The sequence below is a fragment of the Ovis canadensis genome, chromosome 2 (genome assembly GCF_042477335.2).
Source record: "Ovis canadensis isolate MfBH-ARS-UI-01 breed Bighorn chromosome 2, ARS-UI_OviCan_v2, whole genome shotgun sequence".
Lineage (NCBI taxonomy): Eukaryota > Metazoa > Chordata > Mammalia > Artiodactyla > Bovidae > Ovis > Ovis canadensis.
The window spans coordinates 71,280,768-71,295,862 of NC_091246.1; the positions used below are offsets into that span (position 1 = coordinate 71,280,768).

General features: G+C 39.0%; 1 long non-coding RNA gene across 3 annotated transcripts in view; it reads right to left on the reverse strand.

Annotated features, from left to right (window-relative positions):
- Nucleotides 1-15,095, reverse strand: part of LOC138433573 (uncharacterized) — a 315,433-nt gene that overhangs the window by 36,560 nt on the left and 263,778 nt on the right. For all 3 annotated transcript variants that reach the window (XR_011254360.1, XR_011254362.1, XR_011254361.1), the window contains 2 exons: nt 14,749-14,854; nt 2,293-2,443 (listed from right to left, as the gene is read on the reverse strand). This is a non-coding gene — a long non-coding RNA (uncharacterized lncRNA). The remainder of the gene's footprint in view (nt 1-2,292; nt 2,444-14,748; nt 14,855-15,095) is intronic.

Consider the following 15,095-nt stretch of genomic DNA (forward strand, 5'->3'; position numbering starts at 1 on the left):
GGTTTTCCCTACTTTCTTCAATTTAAGTCTGAATTTTGCCAACAGGAGTTCATGATCTGAGTCACAGTCAGCTCCCAGTCTTGTTTTTGCTGACTGTATAGAGCTTCTCTATCTTTGGTTGCAAAGAATATAATCAGTCTGATTTCACTATTGACCATCTGGTGACGTCCATGTGTAGAGTCTTCTTTTGTGTTGTTGGAAGAGGGTGTTGATTTAACTTATACGCAAAGTACATCATGAGAAACACTGGGCTGGATTAAGCACAAGCTGGAATCAAGATTTCCAAGAGAAATATCAATAACGTCAGATATTCAGATGACACCACTCTTATGGCAGAAAGTGAAGAACTAAAGGGCCTCTTAATGAAAGTGAAAGAGGAGAGTGAAAAAGTTGGCTTAAAGCTCAACATTCAGAAAACTAAGGTCATGGCATCTGGGTCCCATCACTTCATGGCATATAGTTGAGGAAACAGTGGAAACGGTGACAGACTTCGTTTGGGGGGGCTTGAAAATCACTGCAGAAGGTGACTGCAGCTACAAAATTAAGACGCTTGCTCCTTGGAAGAAAAGTTATGACCAACCTAAACAGTATATTAAAAAGCAGAGACATTACTCTGCCATCAAAGGTCCATCTAGCCAAGGCTATAGTTTTTCCAGTAGTCATGTATGGATGTGAGAGTTACACTATAAAGTAAGCTGAGTGCCAAATATGATGCTTTTGAACTGTGGTGTTGGAGAAAACTCTTGGAGATCCAACCAGTCTATCGTAAAGGAAATCAGTCCTGAATATTCATTGGAAGGACTGATGTTGCAACTGAAATGCCAATACTTTGGCCACCTGATGTGAAGAACTGACTGATTGGAAAAGACCCTGATGCTGGGAAAGATTGAGGGCAGGAGGAGAAGGGGACTGCAGAGGGTGAGATGGTTAGATTGCATCACTGACTCAATGGACATGAGTTTACTAACTCTGGGAGTTGGTGATGGACAGAGAGGCCTGGTGTGCTACAGTTCATGGGGTCACAAAGAGTCAGACACGACTGAATGACTAAACAGAACTAAGCACATGTACTGTGGAAATATATGTATGTGCCCAGAGACACATGGGCATATATAGATTTTCACTGAGAAATCTTCATACATAATGGGCTTTTCTGGTGGCTTAGTGGTAAGGAACCCATCTGCCAGTGCAGGAGACAGGGATTCTATCCCTGTGTCAGGAAGATGCCCTAGAGAAGGAAATGGCAACCCATGGCAGTATTCTTGCCTGAAGAATACCATGGACAGAGGAGCCTGGTGAGCTTTAGTCCATGGGGACACAAAAGGGTCGAACACGACTTAGCAACTAAACAATGGCAACTACATACATAATAAATATTTCCTTTAAATAGGACTGGTGCGGGGGGAGGGTTAGCGGGAGATGAGGAAGAAAGTATAAATAATGAAACCATGTATAAAATAGATATACGTGCTTTAAAGCACAGGATTCTTAGCTTCACGCTCTGTGATGAACTAGATGGGTAGGATTCAGGGGTGGGTGGGAGGGAGTTCCAAGAGGGGGTGATCCATGTATACATATAGCTGAATCACTTCATTGTATAGCAGAAACAACATTACAATGCAATTATACTCCAATTAAAAAAATAAAACTATGCTTTAGAGAAAGAAAAAGATAGGATTCCAGGCTTTGTTTTCTGTCAGTGGAAGAAAAATCATACCTGCAAGGTGGCTGCCACCAAAATTAACCAGCTACCCAGATAAATATAAGCAGCTTATACATTTTAGGCCTGAAAGACCCAAGAAGCATGCTAATGATCAGGTCAGGGACAAAAGCATTCCTGGAGAGCAAAACTATGGACATTATTTAACCATCATAACATGAGCCAGGTTTCAGGTCACTGACAATAATTATGATTTGTAGAATGATAGATGTCAGCATGGCACTTCCCCAATTCCATCTCTCCTTAAAATACAAATGCTTCCCAGAGTAGATTTATCTTTTCAATTAACCTTCTTGTGGGTGCCAAGAAATTCTTTCGGGTTAGGCTGGTATGAAGGAGATGAATGATAGTGGTATTGGTGTTGATTTACTTATCAGTTATTCTTTAGGGCTGGTCCTTTCCAGTGCTGGGCTAACAGATGAATATTTAGTTGAATATTCTTTTTTTTTTTTTTGAAAGCTTTTTTTGAGTTTTTGAAATTTCAGGAAATGTTGAGACTCCCTGTCCTGTTTCTATGAAAAAAATTAGGGTATTATAAATAATGGTGTGGCTTTTGTGAGAGGCATACTCACCACTGAAAAGTAGATATCCTGTGATTCCTTGCTTCTGAGACATACCAGGAATTTCCAACACTGAAAAAATGCAGCCATCATTCTTATAGTATTTCCAAAATCAAAGGTACTGGGAAAATGCAAAGAAGTCAGGAGGAAGCCATGTATTCCCCTGTAGAAATAAAAAACAATAAAATTAAAGGAATGCCTAAGAAAATTTTTAGCATGCCATGGCTTTTGCAGATCAGCAAAACAAATTATTAAGAAATCTTAAGAGTGGAAAAAAAAATCAAAGGAAGGCACATTGTGAAAGTGCAAGAGTGAGTCAATATTAGTAAAAATCTATTAATATAATTCACTAAGTTATAAGCCAAAAAGAAAAATTACTTTCTTCTCTTTCTCATCGTACCCCTCTTCCCTTTCTGACCTATTCAGCCCAAAAGCCAGCATCTGCGGCCAGGAATAAATGGGTGTAGATTAGATCTTGAGTGCTGTGAGAAGGGCAAACACAGGGGAGGCAGCAGCGGTGCTAAACAGAAGATTGTTTTTACACAAGAATTTTATCACATATGTAACACTCTTAAGGATAATAAAGGTCAGATTTCTTACTCTCAGAGGATGGATATGCAAATGTGGAAAGGCAGAAACCTCAAACTACTGAGTTGTATTGACGTAAAAGTATCACTATAAAGAAGCACAAGCTGGAATCAAGATTGCCAGGAGAAATATCAATAACCTCAGTATGCAGATGACACCACCCTTATGGCAGAAAGTGAAGAAGAACTAAAAAGCCTCTTGATGAAAGTGAAAGAAGAGAGTGAAAAAGTTGGCTTAAAGCTCAACATTCAGAAAACGAAGATCATGGCATCTGGTCCCATCACTTCATGGGAAATAGATGGGAAACAGTGGAAACAGTGGCTGACTTTATTTTGGGGGGCTCCAAAATCACTGCAGATGGTGGTTGCAGCCATGAAATTTAAAGACGCTTACTCCTTAGAAGAAAAGTTATGACCAACCTAGATAGCATATTCAAAAGCAGAGACATTACTTTGCCAACAAAGGTCTGTCTAGTCAAGGCTATGGTTTTTCCTGTGGTCATGTATGGATGTGAAAGTTAGACTATAAAGAAAGCTGAGCACTGAAGAATTGATGCTTTTGAACTGTGGTGTTGGAGAAGACTCTTGAGAGAGTTCCTTGGACTGCAAGGAGATCCAACTAGTCCATTCTAAAGGAGATCAGTCCTGGGTGTTCATTGGAAGGAATGATGCTAAAGCTGAAACTCCAATACTTTGGCCACCTCATGCGAAGAGCTGACTCATTGGAAAAGACTCTGATGCTGGGAGGGATTGGGGGCAGGAGGAGAAGGGGACGACAGAGGATGAGATGGCTGGATGGCATCACCGACTCGATGGACATGAGTTTGAGTGAACTCTGGGAGTTGGTGATGGACAGGGAGGCCTGGCGTGCTGCAATTCATGGGGTCGCAAAGAGTCGGACACAACTGAGCGACTGAACTGAACTGACTGATGACTATAAAGTCATGGCTTTCAATATATGGATGGATGGATGAGTGAGTAAGTGAGTGAAGTCACTCAGTTGTGTCTGACTCTCTGTGACCCCATGGACTGTAGCCTACAAGGCTCCTCTGTCCATGGAATTTTCCAGGCAAGAGTACTGGAGTGGGTTGCCATTGATAAACACAGATATTAACAACATAGAGAACCACACAGACATAAGAGAGTGTACATATATAGGAATCTACATATATTCTTTAGCTCAGCCCACTGAGAGGGATGTGAAGCAGTGAAACGCTTCAAATCAGAGAGAATTCCTTAGAGATCAACTCTTGGTTTCTAAGTAGCATTTTCTTCTAAGAGGAACCAGAGCTTCTTGGGAAAATGGCTGATTCTAGGGCTGGAGAAAGCAGAACACAAAATAAACTGGAGCATTTTCTTACACCAGAGAATCATTTGGAGTCACTCACAGCATGAAGGGGATATACTACAAGGACACAGATGCCAATTTGAGACGATCCATGGGTCAAATCTGGGGTAAACTGACATCAAAAAGGTAATTTTAGTAACAAATCATAACATGGCAAATTAAATGTTAAAACATGGGTTCATACTAATAAATGAATACAACTTTGATGATGAATGGATTTTTATACTCTTCCAAAGTAACTTTCCATAAAATAAAATTATTCAGAAGGGAAAGGAATAATAAATTTATAGGAGAGAAACCTGACAGATAATACCTTAATCAACTGATCAAATTGAACATCACTGGTAATGGGACAAATCAAAATCATGTATCACCTGATAAGATACAATGCAAAGAACACAGTATTCCTTCCGTGAGATTTCCAGCTCCGATGCATAAGCTGAATGTAATCATGGGGAAATAGCAGACAATAAAATTGAGAATAAACTACAAAAGAACTGGCCCATAATTTTCAAAACTGTCAAGGTCAATAAAGCCTAGAAAAAGACCGAACCATATTCCATATTGAGGAGACCAAGGGGACATGATAAGTGCAAATACAAGTATTTTCTTTAATAACAGCTTCATGAAGATAAAATTCATAACACATACATTTCACCCTTATAAAGTACACACTTTGATATTCTTTTTACTATGTTCACAGAGATGTGCAACCATCACCACCACTTAAAAACACCTTTATCACCCCAAAAGAGAAGCCTTGTACCCAGTAGTAGTCACCCCTATTCCCTCTCCCAATATCCCCCAGTCCCTAGGAACACTAATCTACTTTTGGTCTATGGATTTTCCCGTTCTTGGCCTTTCATATAAATGGAATCACATAATATGGGATCTTTTGTATTAATATAATAACTGGCTTCTTTCATTTAGCATAATATTGTCACTCAGAGGTAGAGCATATGATTGCACTTTATTCTTTCTTTTGGCTGAATAAAATTCCATTATATGGAGCTAACACATTTTGTTAATCTATTTATCAATTGATAGATATTTGGGGTTGTTTCCGTTTTTGGACTGTTATGAATAATGCTGCTATAAATGTGTGTATACTTCTTTGTACGGGTAGCATGTGATTCTGAACTGGATATTATTGGGATGTGGTTGGAACATATGACAGAGCTTGAATGGAATCTACATATTAGATGTTAGTCGTGTTTCAGTGTTTAGTTTTGGTGGTTGTATTTTGATAATGCAAGAGAATATTTCTGGTTTGTAGGAAACATACACAAGGTACTTAGAGTTTGTGAATATTATGTCAGCCACAAACTCTCAAATGGTTCCAGAAAAATAGTTATTTATATTATAGTCTCAACTCTTTTCTAAATTTGCAATTGTTTCTAGAGAGAGAGAGAGAGCTCACGAGGGAGAGACCACATTCATATAAACAGATGCTAAAATATATTTGATAAAATTCAAGAAGTATTCTTTTAAATTGTAAAAATAGCTGAATAAATTGACATTAACTTAGCAAATGCATATTTGTTTTGATACATATCTCAAACAAAAAGCCAGTATCATGCTTAATAATTAAACATTAAGGTATTCCTATTAAAGTCACAAACAAGGATGTCCATTATCACCGCTATTATATACCATTGTCCTTGAATTTCTAACTTGCACAATATGAAATTCAAATATAAGTTCAAAAACATTTCAAATGAATATGAACGTTTAGTAAGTAAGCTCACCAGTTAAATAACACATACACATACAAAACATAATTTTTCAATAAATCAAGAATAATCTGATAGAAGACTTAATCCATGATTCATCTACTTATAATGAAATAAAAAGCCAAAAAGCAAGTAAACTGAGAAAATTGGGGGAGATAAATATTCTTTGCACTAAAATAACTACTCCAAGCCATAAAGCCATTAAGAAAAAATAAAAATGCCATAGTAGAAAAATGAAAACTGGTATGAAAAGTTAATTCTCCAAAAGAAGATGGCAATAGACAAGTGAAAAAAAAAGTTCACTCTCACTAGTTATTAAAATGCAAATTAAAACAACAAAATATTACTTGTTTTTGTTCTTCAAACTGTTAAAATTTTTATGAGTGCAAGTGTGTAGAGAAATTGGTATTCTTGCTGTTGCTGATAACACATCCACATTAGTACAGTATTTCTAGAAGACAATATCACTTATACAAACTAAACTTTAAACATGCTATCTTTTAGTCTAGTAATTTCACTTCTAGGAATTCACCTTAACAAAAAATGTAAATATATTTATGTTCTTGACTCACAGACATAGAAAACAAACTTATGGTTACCAAAAGGGAAAGAGTGCAGCAGAGAGATGCACTAGGAGTTTGAAATGAACAGATTTATACTATCTTATATAAAATAGGTAAGCAACAAGGATTTACTGTATAGCCTCAGATGGTAAAGAATCCACCTGCAATGCAGGAGACCCGGGTTCAATCCCTGGGTTGAGAAGATCCCCTGGAGAAGGGAATGGCAACCCACTCCAATATTCTTACCTGGAGAATCCCATGGACAGAGGAGCCTGATGTGCTAGAGTCCATGGGGTGGCAAAGAGTTTGATGTGACTGGGTATACAGCAAATACATAAGGAACTATATTCAATATCTTATAATAACCTATAATTGAAAAGAATCTGAAGAATATATATATAGACATATATATAACTGAATCACTTTGCTGTACAAATTAACAATACTATAAATCAACTATAATTCAATAAATTTTTTTTAAATTTAGGTTCATGGATGTTTATTAAAGCATTAATCATAATGACAAAAAAATCACAACCTAAATGTCCAACAGCAGATGACTAGTTGACTAGTCTATAAAATTTTGATATGACTATAAAAATGTTATATGAAATGTGTTCACAGAGGACAGTTCAGCACTATTGCAAAATGCCATCCACAATACATATCCATCTCTATGCTAAAAACAATTGGTTTATACATATCAACCTGTTAATAATGGTCATTTTGCTCGTTCACATTTTCCACTTTTCCCAAAATTTATTTCTATAACCAGAGAAGTCATCACATCTTCTTTAAAAAAGAAAAATAAAAAAAAAAGGTCCAGAAGTGTTAAATAAGTCAATAACACCCAGTGAGAAAAAACAGAGCTTTTTCTTTTAAGAAACATTTTATTTTGTATCAGGGTATAGACGATTAACAAACTATGTTGTGACAGTTTCAGGTGAACAGCGAAGGGACACAGCCATGCATACATAAGTTGTCAATTCTCCCCCAAACTCCCCTCCCATCCGGGCTGCCACATAACACTGAGCAGAGTTCCATGTGCTATACAGTAGGTCCTTGTCTCTTATCCATTTTAAACATAGCAGTACGTACATGTCCATCCCCAAATCCTCAGCTATCCCTTCCCCGCCTCCTTTTCCCTGGCAACCATAAGCTTATTTTCCAAGTCTGTGCATCTGTGAGAATAACAGGGCTTTTTCTTATCAACCAAGTTCTGATCTGGATCTGAAGTCTCAAGTGACTGCCAACCAACCACAACTGAGGACTCTCTGGAAGAAGTGGAGGTAGGTAATAAGCCCACTTTACATTTTGATATTTGGACGAAGCTTGGAATGTTGTGCTCAGCTAGGAGAGGTACACAAAGGTACACAGTTTCCTGGAGAATCTGGTTTTCTCCCTCTGGGAGAGAACCAGAGGGTTCTATTATTAACAGCATAAGGAGATGAAGAGCTTTAATCCATTGAAAAGAAGAATTAAGGGGAAGATATAAAATGCTCTTCAAATTTTCCAAGTGGCTGTCATGAGAAAGAGAGATTTGATTCATTATCCTAGTGGTTCCAAAAACAGAACAAGAACCAATGCACAGAAGTTTCCCAGATAGTATCTGGGGACAAGGGAAAACAGTAAGATGGAACATGCTCTCCAGCTCTCCAGCTTTTCCACCCACTTAGGCTTCCAAAGTCTTTTGCTACTCCTCTTCCACGACCTACTGAATATCCATGTTAATAATTTGTTCCTAATGGCAGAAGACCTAAGGGTGATTTGTGACAGAGTGGTATAATATGCTTGCAAATTAATATACTCTGATGAATGATTATATTCCATATTGGTGGGAATTTATTGGAGGAGGAATCCTCCTGAAATTCATTGACAGGTAAATGAGCGTGAATGCAACCATGTATACTCTCCTTGAACCCAATGAATGAGAACAAATCAAAAGCTCTGACCTTCCTATCTGATTCTCATTCATCAGTCCTACACTTGAGATGGCAATCTTAGGCTGCCTTCCCATATTTCAGACTACTGCCGAGGGAAAAATGGCATCCTGCCTTCCAAGCAGCACCTTCACATTATTAGTCCTGTCCTCTGGGACAGCCCTATTAGAGACATGACCTTCCAACTCTCCATTGCTGGTAGTCCAAAACTCCTAACAATAGTGGAGACATAATCAGACCTCAAGCATAAGACAAGAACGACAACTGGATCTTAAATGATGGGAAAATTAGACTTCACTTCCCTGGTAGCTTTTTCTTCCAACTCACAATCCTTTATCCTGTGGAATAACCAACTGCCTCCAGCACTCCATAAACACAAGCCTTTCCACACCTTCCTGTTACCTCCATCTGGAATGCCCTTTAGATTTGGTATTGCCTGGATAACCTCTGTCCATCTTTGACTCGGCTCAGGATGCATCTGCTCCTCCAGGCAGCCTTCCTTCAATCCCAGGCTCCATGGCATGCTTCCCCGCTGCATCCCGTTTGAATCTCCACTGTATCATCTTAGACCAAGTGCTGGCCAAGAGAAACCTAACAGGGGCCATGTATATTTAATAGCACCATTTTTAAAAATTAAAAAGAAACAAGTGAAATTAATTTTAAGTATTTTATTTAGCCCAGCATATCCAGGGCTTCCCCGGTGGCTTAGATGGTATAGAATCTGCCTGCAATGCAGGAGACCCAGGTTCAATCCCTGCGGTTGGGAAGATTACCCTGGATAAGGAAATGGCAACCCACCCCAGTATTCTTGCCTGGGAAATTCCATGGACAGAGGAGTCTGGTGGGCTACAGTCTAGTATTCTTGCTTGGGAAATCCCATGGACAGAGGAGGCTGGTGGGTTATAGTCCACAGGGTTGCAAACAGTCTGTCACGGCTGAGCAACTAATACACCCACAATCCAGAATGTTATCATTTCAACAGGTAATATCATACTAAAAATTGTCTATTAGCTATTTCACATTCTTTTACCATTTCAAGTCTTCAAACTCCACTGTGTTTTTTACATGTAGAGAACATCTCATTTCAGACCAGCCACATTTTAAGAGCTGAATAGTCACTCATGGCTAGTAATAACTGTGCTAGACAGCCAAACCTTAAACTGAAATAATCTGCTTATGGGTTTGCCTTCGTTACTGGAAGACAAGGCACTCAGGGACAAGGTCAGTTTCTTGCCTGTGGTTTCATCAGGGTTGCATCAGTGCCTGACATACACTGAGTGTTCAGCTAATGTTTGCTAAACTAAACTGACCTGAAAGTATTTTGAGAGAAGGTGGAATTTTAGCAGCTGCTCAAATGAAGAGCAGCTTATGTGTACTTATAATAGTAATGGTGATAGGAATAATGGCTGCTATTTTGGTCTTGGACCTCATGTTCTATGCTTTTTAACTATATTATTTAGTCTTCACAACAACCCCATGTACTAGGTAGCATTATTACCTCCACTTTATGGCTAAAGAAAATTGCCCAAATCATACTGCTATTAAGTGGAAGAGCCAGGACTTCGTGAAATAGTTACAGAAAAACAAAGCAAACAACAAACACACACCCCATAATAAATACAAAGTTGAAAGAAAATAAGTGATATTCACAGATGTGATAAACCTACTCCAATAGGTAAACCTACTCTTGAATCTCCTTTACCAACTTCACCACCATCTTTTTGAGGTTTCATGATCTGCTGAGTTTACCTTATCCAAGTGTACCTCTTTCTAAGCTCCTGAACCAGATCTTTCTGATTTTAAATTACATATCTTTCTTTTTTTTTTTTTTTTTGCTCTTTTTTATTTATTTTTACTTTACAATACTGTACTGGTTTTGCCATTCATTGACATGAATCCACCACGGGTGTACATGAGTTCCCAATCCTGAACCCCTCTCCCACCACCCTCCCCATATTATCTCTCTGGGTCATCCCAGTGCATCAGCCCCAAGCATCCTGTATCCTGTATCGAACATAGACTGGTGATTTGTTTCTTACATGACAGTATACGTTTCAATGCCATTCTCCCAAATCATCCCACCCTCTCCCTCTCCAACAGAGTCCAAAAGTCTGTTCTATACATCTGTGTCTCTTTTGCTGTCTCGCATACAAGGTTATCATTACCATCTTTCTAAAGTCCATACATATGTGTTAGTATACTGTATTGGTGTTTTTCTTTCTGGCTTACTTCACTCTGTATAATCAGCTCCAGTTTCATCCACCTCATTAGAACTGATTCAAATGTATTCTTTTTAATGGCTGAGTAACGCTCCATTGTGTATATGTACCACAGCTTTCTTATCCATTCATCTGCTGATGGACATCTAGGTTGTTTCCATGTCCTGGCTATTATAAATAGTGCTGCAGTGAACATTGGGGTACATGTGTCTCCTTCAATTCTGGTTTCCTCAGTGTGTATGCCCAGCGGTGGGATTGCTGGGTCGTATGGCAGTTCTATTTCCAGTTTTTTAAGGAATCTCCACACTGTTCTCCATAGTGGCTGTACTAGTTTGCATTCCCACCAACAGTGTAAGAGGGTTCCCTTTTCTCCACACCCTCTCCAGCATTTATTGCTTGTAGACTTTTGGATTACAGCCTTTCTGACTGGTGTGAAATGGTACCTCATTGTGGTCTTAATTTGCATTTCTCTGATAATGAGTGATGTTGAGCATCTTTTCATGTGTTTGTTAGCCATCTGTATGTCTTCTTTGGAGAAATGTCTATTTAGTTCTTTGGCCCATTTTTTGATTGGGTCGTTTATTTTTCTGGAATTGAGCTGCAGGAGTTGCTTGTATATTTTTAAGATTAGTTGTTTGTCAGTTGCTTCATTTGCTATTGTTTTCTCCCATTCAGAAGGCTGTCTTTTCACCTTGCTTATAGTTCCTTTGTTGTGCAGAAGCTTTTAATTTTAATTAGATCCCATTTGTTTATTTTTGCTTTTATTTCCAGTAATCTGGGAGGTGGGTGATAGAGGATCCTGCATGTCTTTCAAGATGGCCTTCTTAGCTGCTTGCATTCTGCCTGTCTTGTCAACATGGCAGTACTTTTCACAAACCACTCCAGTGAACAGTCGTCTTTCTCAATGCCTAAGCCTGTCCCAGGGTATTGAGAGAGAGTGGGGTATAAACTATTTTCCTCCACACACTTCCCCAGAGGACCCCTGCATCTCGCTCACATGGCCTGGGGCGAGGAGGTTTGGGAGGGAGGTGAGCCATCACTGCTGATGTGTGCTTTGCGTACAGAAACTAGGCTGAACTGGGCTTAAGAAAAATGATAGATTTCCAGTTTTGTGTGTGAGTGTGTACAAAAATTCCATTATCTCTAAACCACAGGAACCAGAACCACATCTGGCAAAGGAAATAAAGCTGGAGACGCAAGGAAAGAATAGATTAGGAGAAGCCTTGAACGCAGGCCGCTGCATTTAGATTTGATGTGGTGGGAAATAAAGAGCCCTCAGGGGTTTCTGAGCAAGGGAGTGATGTGATGAAAACAGTGATTAAGGAAGATGAAATGCAAGCGGGACAAATTAAAGGGCGGGACTAGGATCTGACAGGAGGCAGTCACCCGGGTGCTGGGAGACAGACAGTGAGAGAGAAAGCCAGGGGAGTAGGAAAGGCAACCGTGATTCTCCATGAATGAACAGACACCATCCTGAAGTCACTTTACTACCAAGTTACCACCAGCTCTTTATGCTCTTACCCTATTTGGAAAGGCAAAAATAAACCCACGAGGAGCTGAGTGTTTTCATTAAAATGATAATAAAATTTCATCTCTGTGAATGTAATGGTTTAAATGTATGTGCACCCTGCTGAGTAAATGGGCTTCACCGTGAGCCAGCGGAACAGTTAGCAGGCAGAAATGGAACTCAGAGAAATTGATAGTAGAGCTCCATTCACAGAATAAGCAAATACGGTTAAAACAAAGCAGTTTTTTAAGGAGAAAGATAAACATCATATGATATCACTTATATGTGGAATCTAAAAAAATATAATGCAAATAAACTTATTTACAAACCAGAAACAGACTGAGACGCAGGAAACAAATTTACGATTGCCAAAGAGGGAAGGGGTAGGAGCAGGAGGGATAAAGAGGAGTTTGGGAATAAGAGATGCACACAACTATATATAAAACAGGTAAATAACAAAGTCATACTATATAGCACAGGAAACTACATTTGATATCTTGTGATAACCTATAATGGAAAGAATCTGAAAAGGAATATATATAATATACAACGCTTTTGAATTTCGAAGCTGGAGAAGACTCTTAAAAGTCCCTTGGACAGCAAGGAGATCAAATTAGTCAATCCTAAAAGAAATCAATTCTGAATATTCATTGGAAGGACTGATGCTAATACTTTGGCCACCTGATGCAAAGAGTAGACACATTGGAAAAGACCCTGATGCTAGGAAACATTAAAGGCAAAAGGAGAGGCAGGCAGCAGAGGGTGAGATGGTTAGATAGCACTGACTCAAGGCATATGAATTTGAGCAAACTGTGGGAGAGAGCGAAGGACAGGGAACCCTGGTGTGTTGCAGTCCATGGAGTCACAAAGAGTCGGACACGACTTAGTGACTGAACAACAATATATATTTTTATATATAAAACTAAATCACTTTGCCGTACACCTGAAACTAACACAACACTGTAAATAAACAATACTACAATAGAAAAATCCTTTAAAACAGCCTCTTCTGGATGTAGCCCATAGAACAGAGTACACTTCGCTGTCCCACAGGGGCAGTCCCAGCCAAAAGTGCACTGAACTTATTGCCCTACAGTACTCTGAAAGCATCCTTTCCAAGTCATATTCCACAGTGTTAGAAATCCGTAAAGAACTTGGGTTAACCAACACTTTTTGCCAATGCTCTATGCCCTAAGTCATCACGTGCTCTAGTACTGGCTGCAGTTTTAAAGGGTCCAGAGATGCAAACGTTCTTTTCATTCAAGTTTACATCTGGAAAGAGACTTGAGAACATCTAAACCCAAAGTTTCAGAATATTTTTGAGCTGCACACAATGGAAATACAATGGATAAATATTGAAGTGGGCTCCTTGGGTTGGGACTGTGGTAAAAGGCCCCAAATTCCACCTCCTCATTCTCCTCCTTTTGCTCCTCTAAACCACCCCCCCCCCCCCCACCAACCTACAGCTTACACACATTAGAACAGAACCTGAAGCCCTCCTCAGGACTTTGGGACTGAAGGGAAAGTAGTTTGCAAAACACTGAAGAATCTAGTATTTTTGTTTTATTTTGACTTCTTGTGACAGATGAAAAAATTGAAACCCAGAAAGCTAAAATGGAATTTCCATTTCCAGCCACTAAATAACTCAAAAAGCTGCCGCTTAGAAACCCCTAGAATGCTGGCTATATGCAAATATCCCTTTAAACACATCGAATGAACTCACAAAGGCATAAACTCCTCAATTTGAAAATGGGTATAACCTGTGACCCGGCAATTTCATGGCCAAGTATGTGCCCAGAACAGTGTGGAGATGCACTGCTGGGCCATGGAATCACTTTAGTAAATTGCAAATGGCCTATTTTTTTGGTATGTGAAATAGACTAAATTAAACTGGATCATAGCTGAATAGACAACAAGAGTGTTATTTTGAGGAACTTTTTTCCACATACAATGTGTACACAGATACACAGAAATGTACACTTGTATGTTTTGGGTTTCCATGTAAAGTGTATGTTTTACTGTGAATATAGACAGAACATTTTTGAGAAGCTTTTGTATGTTAGTGCAGAAAATGAACAAGAACACTGGTCAAAGCATTGCTCACCATAGTGCAAAATTAGAAACAATCTAATTACTCAACAGGAGAATAGAGATAGATAGATAAATAGGTAGACTGATGTCTATTCACCAATCATTAGAATACATGCTACTTAAAATGAATGGACCAGAGATTTGTTGCTGAAAGCTAATGCTAAATTCATTAAAAAAGCAAGTTGAAGAATGATATATAGATAAAGTTTTAAGTTTTAAAACATGCAAAACAAAGAGTACCCCCTGTTGAAAGATACATGTGTATACAGAAGAAGTACGAAAGATGCAAATTCAGGACAGTGTTAATCTGTGGGGTGGGCGGAAGGGAATCAGGGGTAAAGGAGAAATCCACAGGTCTAAAATGAACTCATCCCAACGTTGGGGTCGCTTAGAACTCGACAGCACCCACAGTTTTGTTATTGAATTCTCCCTATTTTTTGTTGTTGATTAAAAAATATTTTGTAAGTCACAGATACTTACCTGAGACCAGATTGCTGACTGGTGGGATCACCTGGAAGAAAGCTAGGCAGGACCCTGAATCTGATTTCCGAGTCAGTCCTCTTTCCCATGGCTCCCAATTCAGGATCTGTTTGCAAATGAAAGATTTGCATCATTTTGGTGTGAATCTTGGCAACTTATTTTTACCTGGGAGATACTGTTTCCTACAGTCCACGAAGGCCACATTTGCTCTGACTAGAAATAGCACAAAGCACACTTGCTCTGTGAGGCTGAGCTGTTGCTTCACAGCTTGTCACTTGGCTCTGTTTTCCAACTTCGCTCATGCATTGAAACAAAACACTGAGCCACTGAAAGGTCGGTAGAAAGAT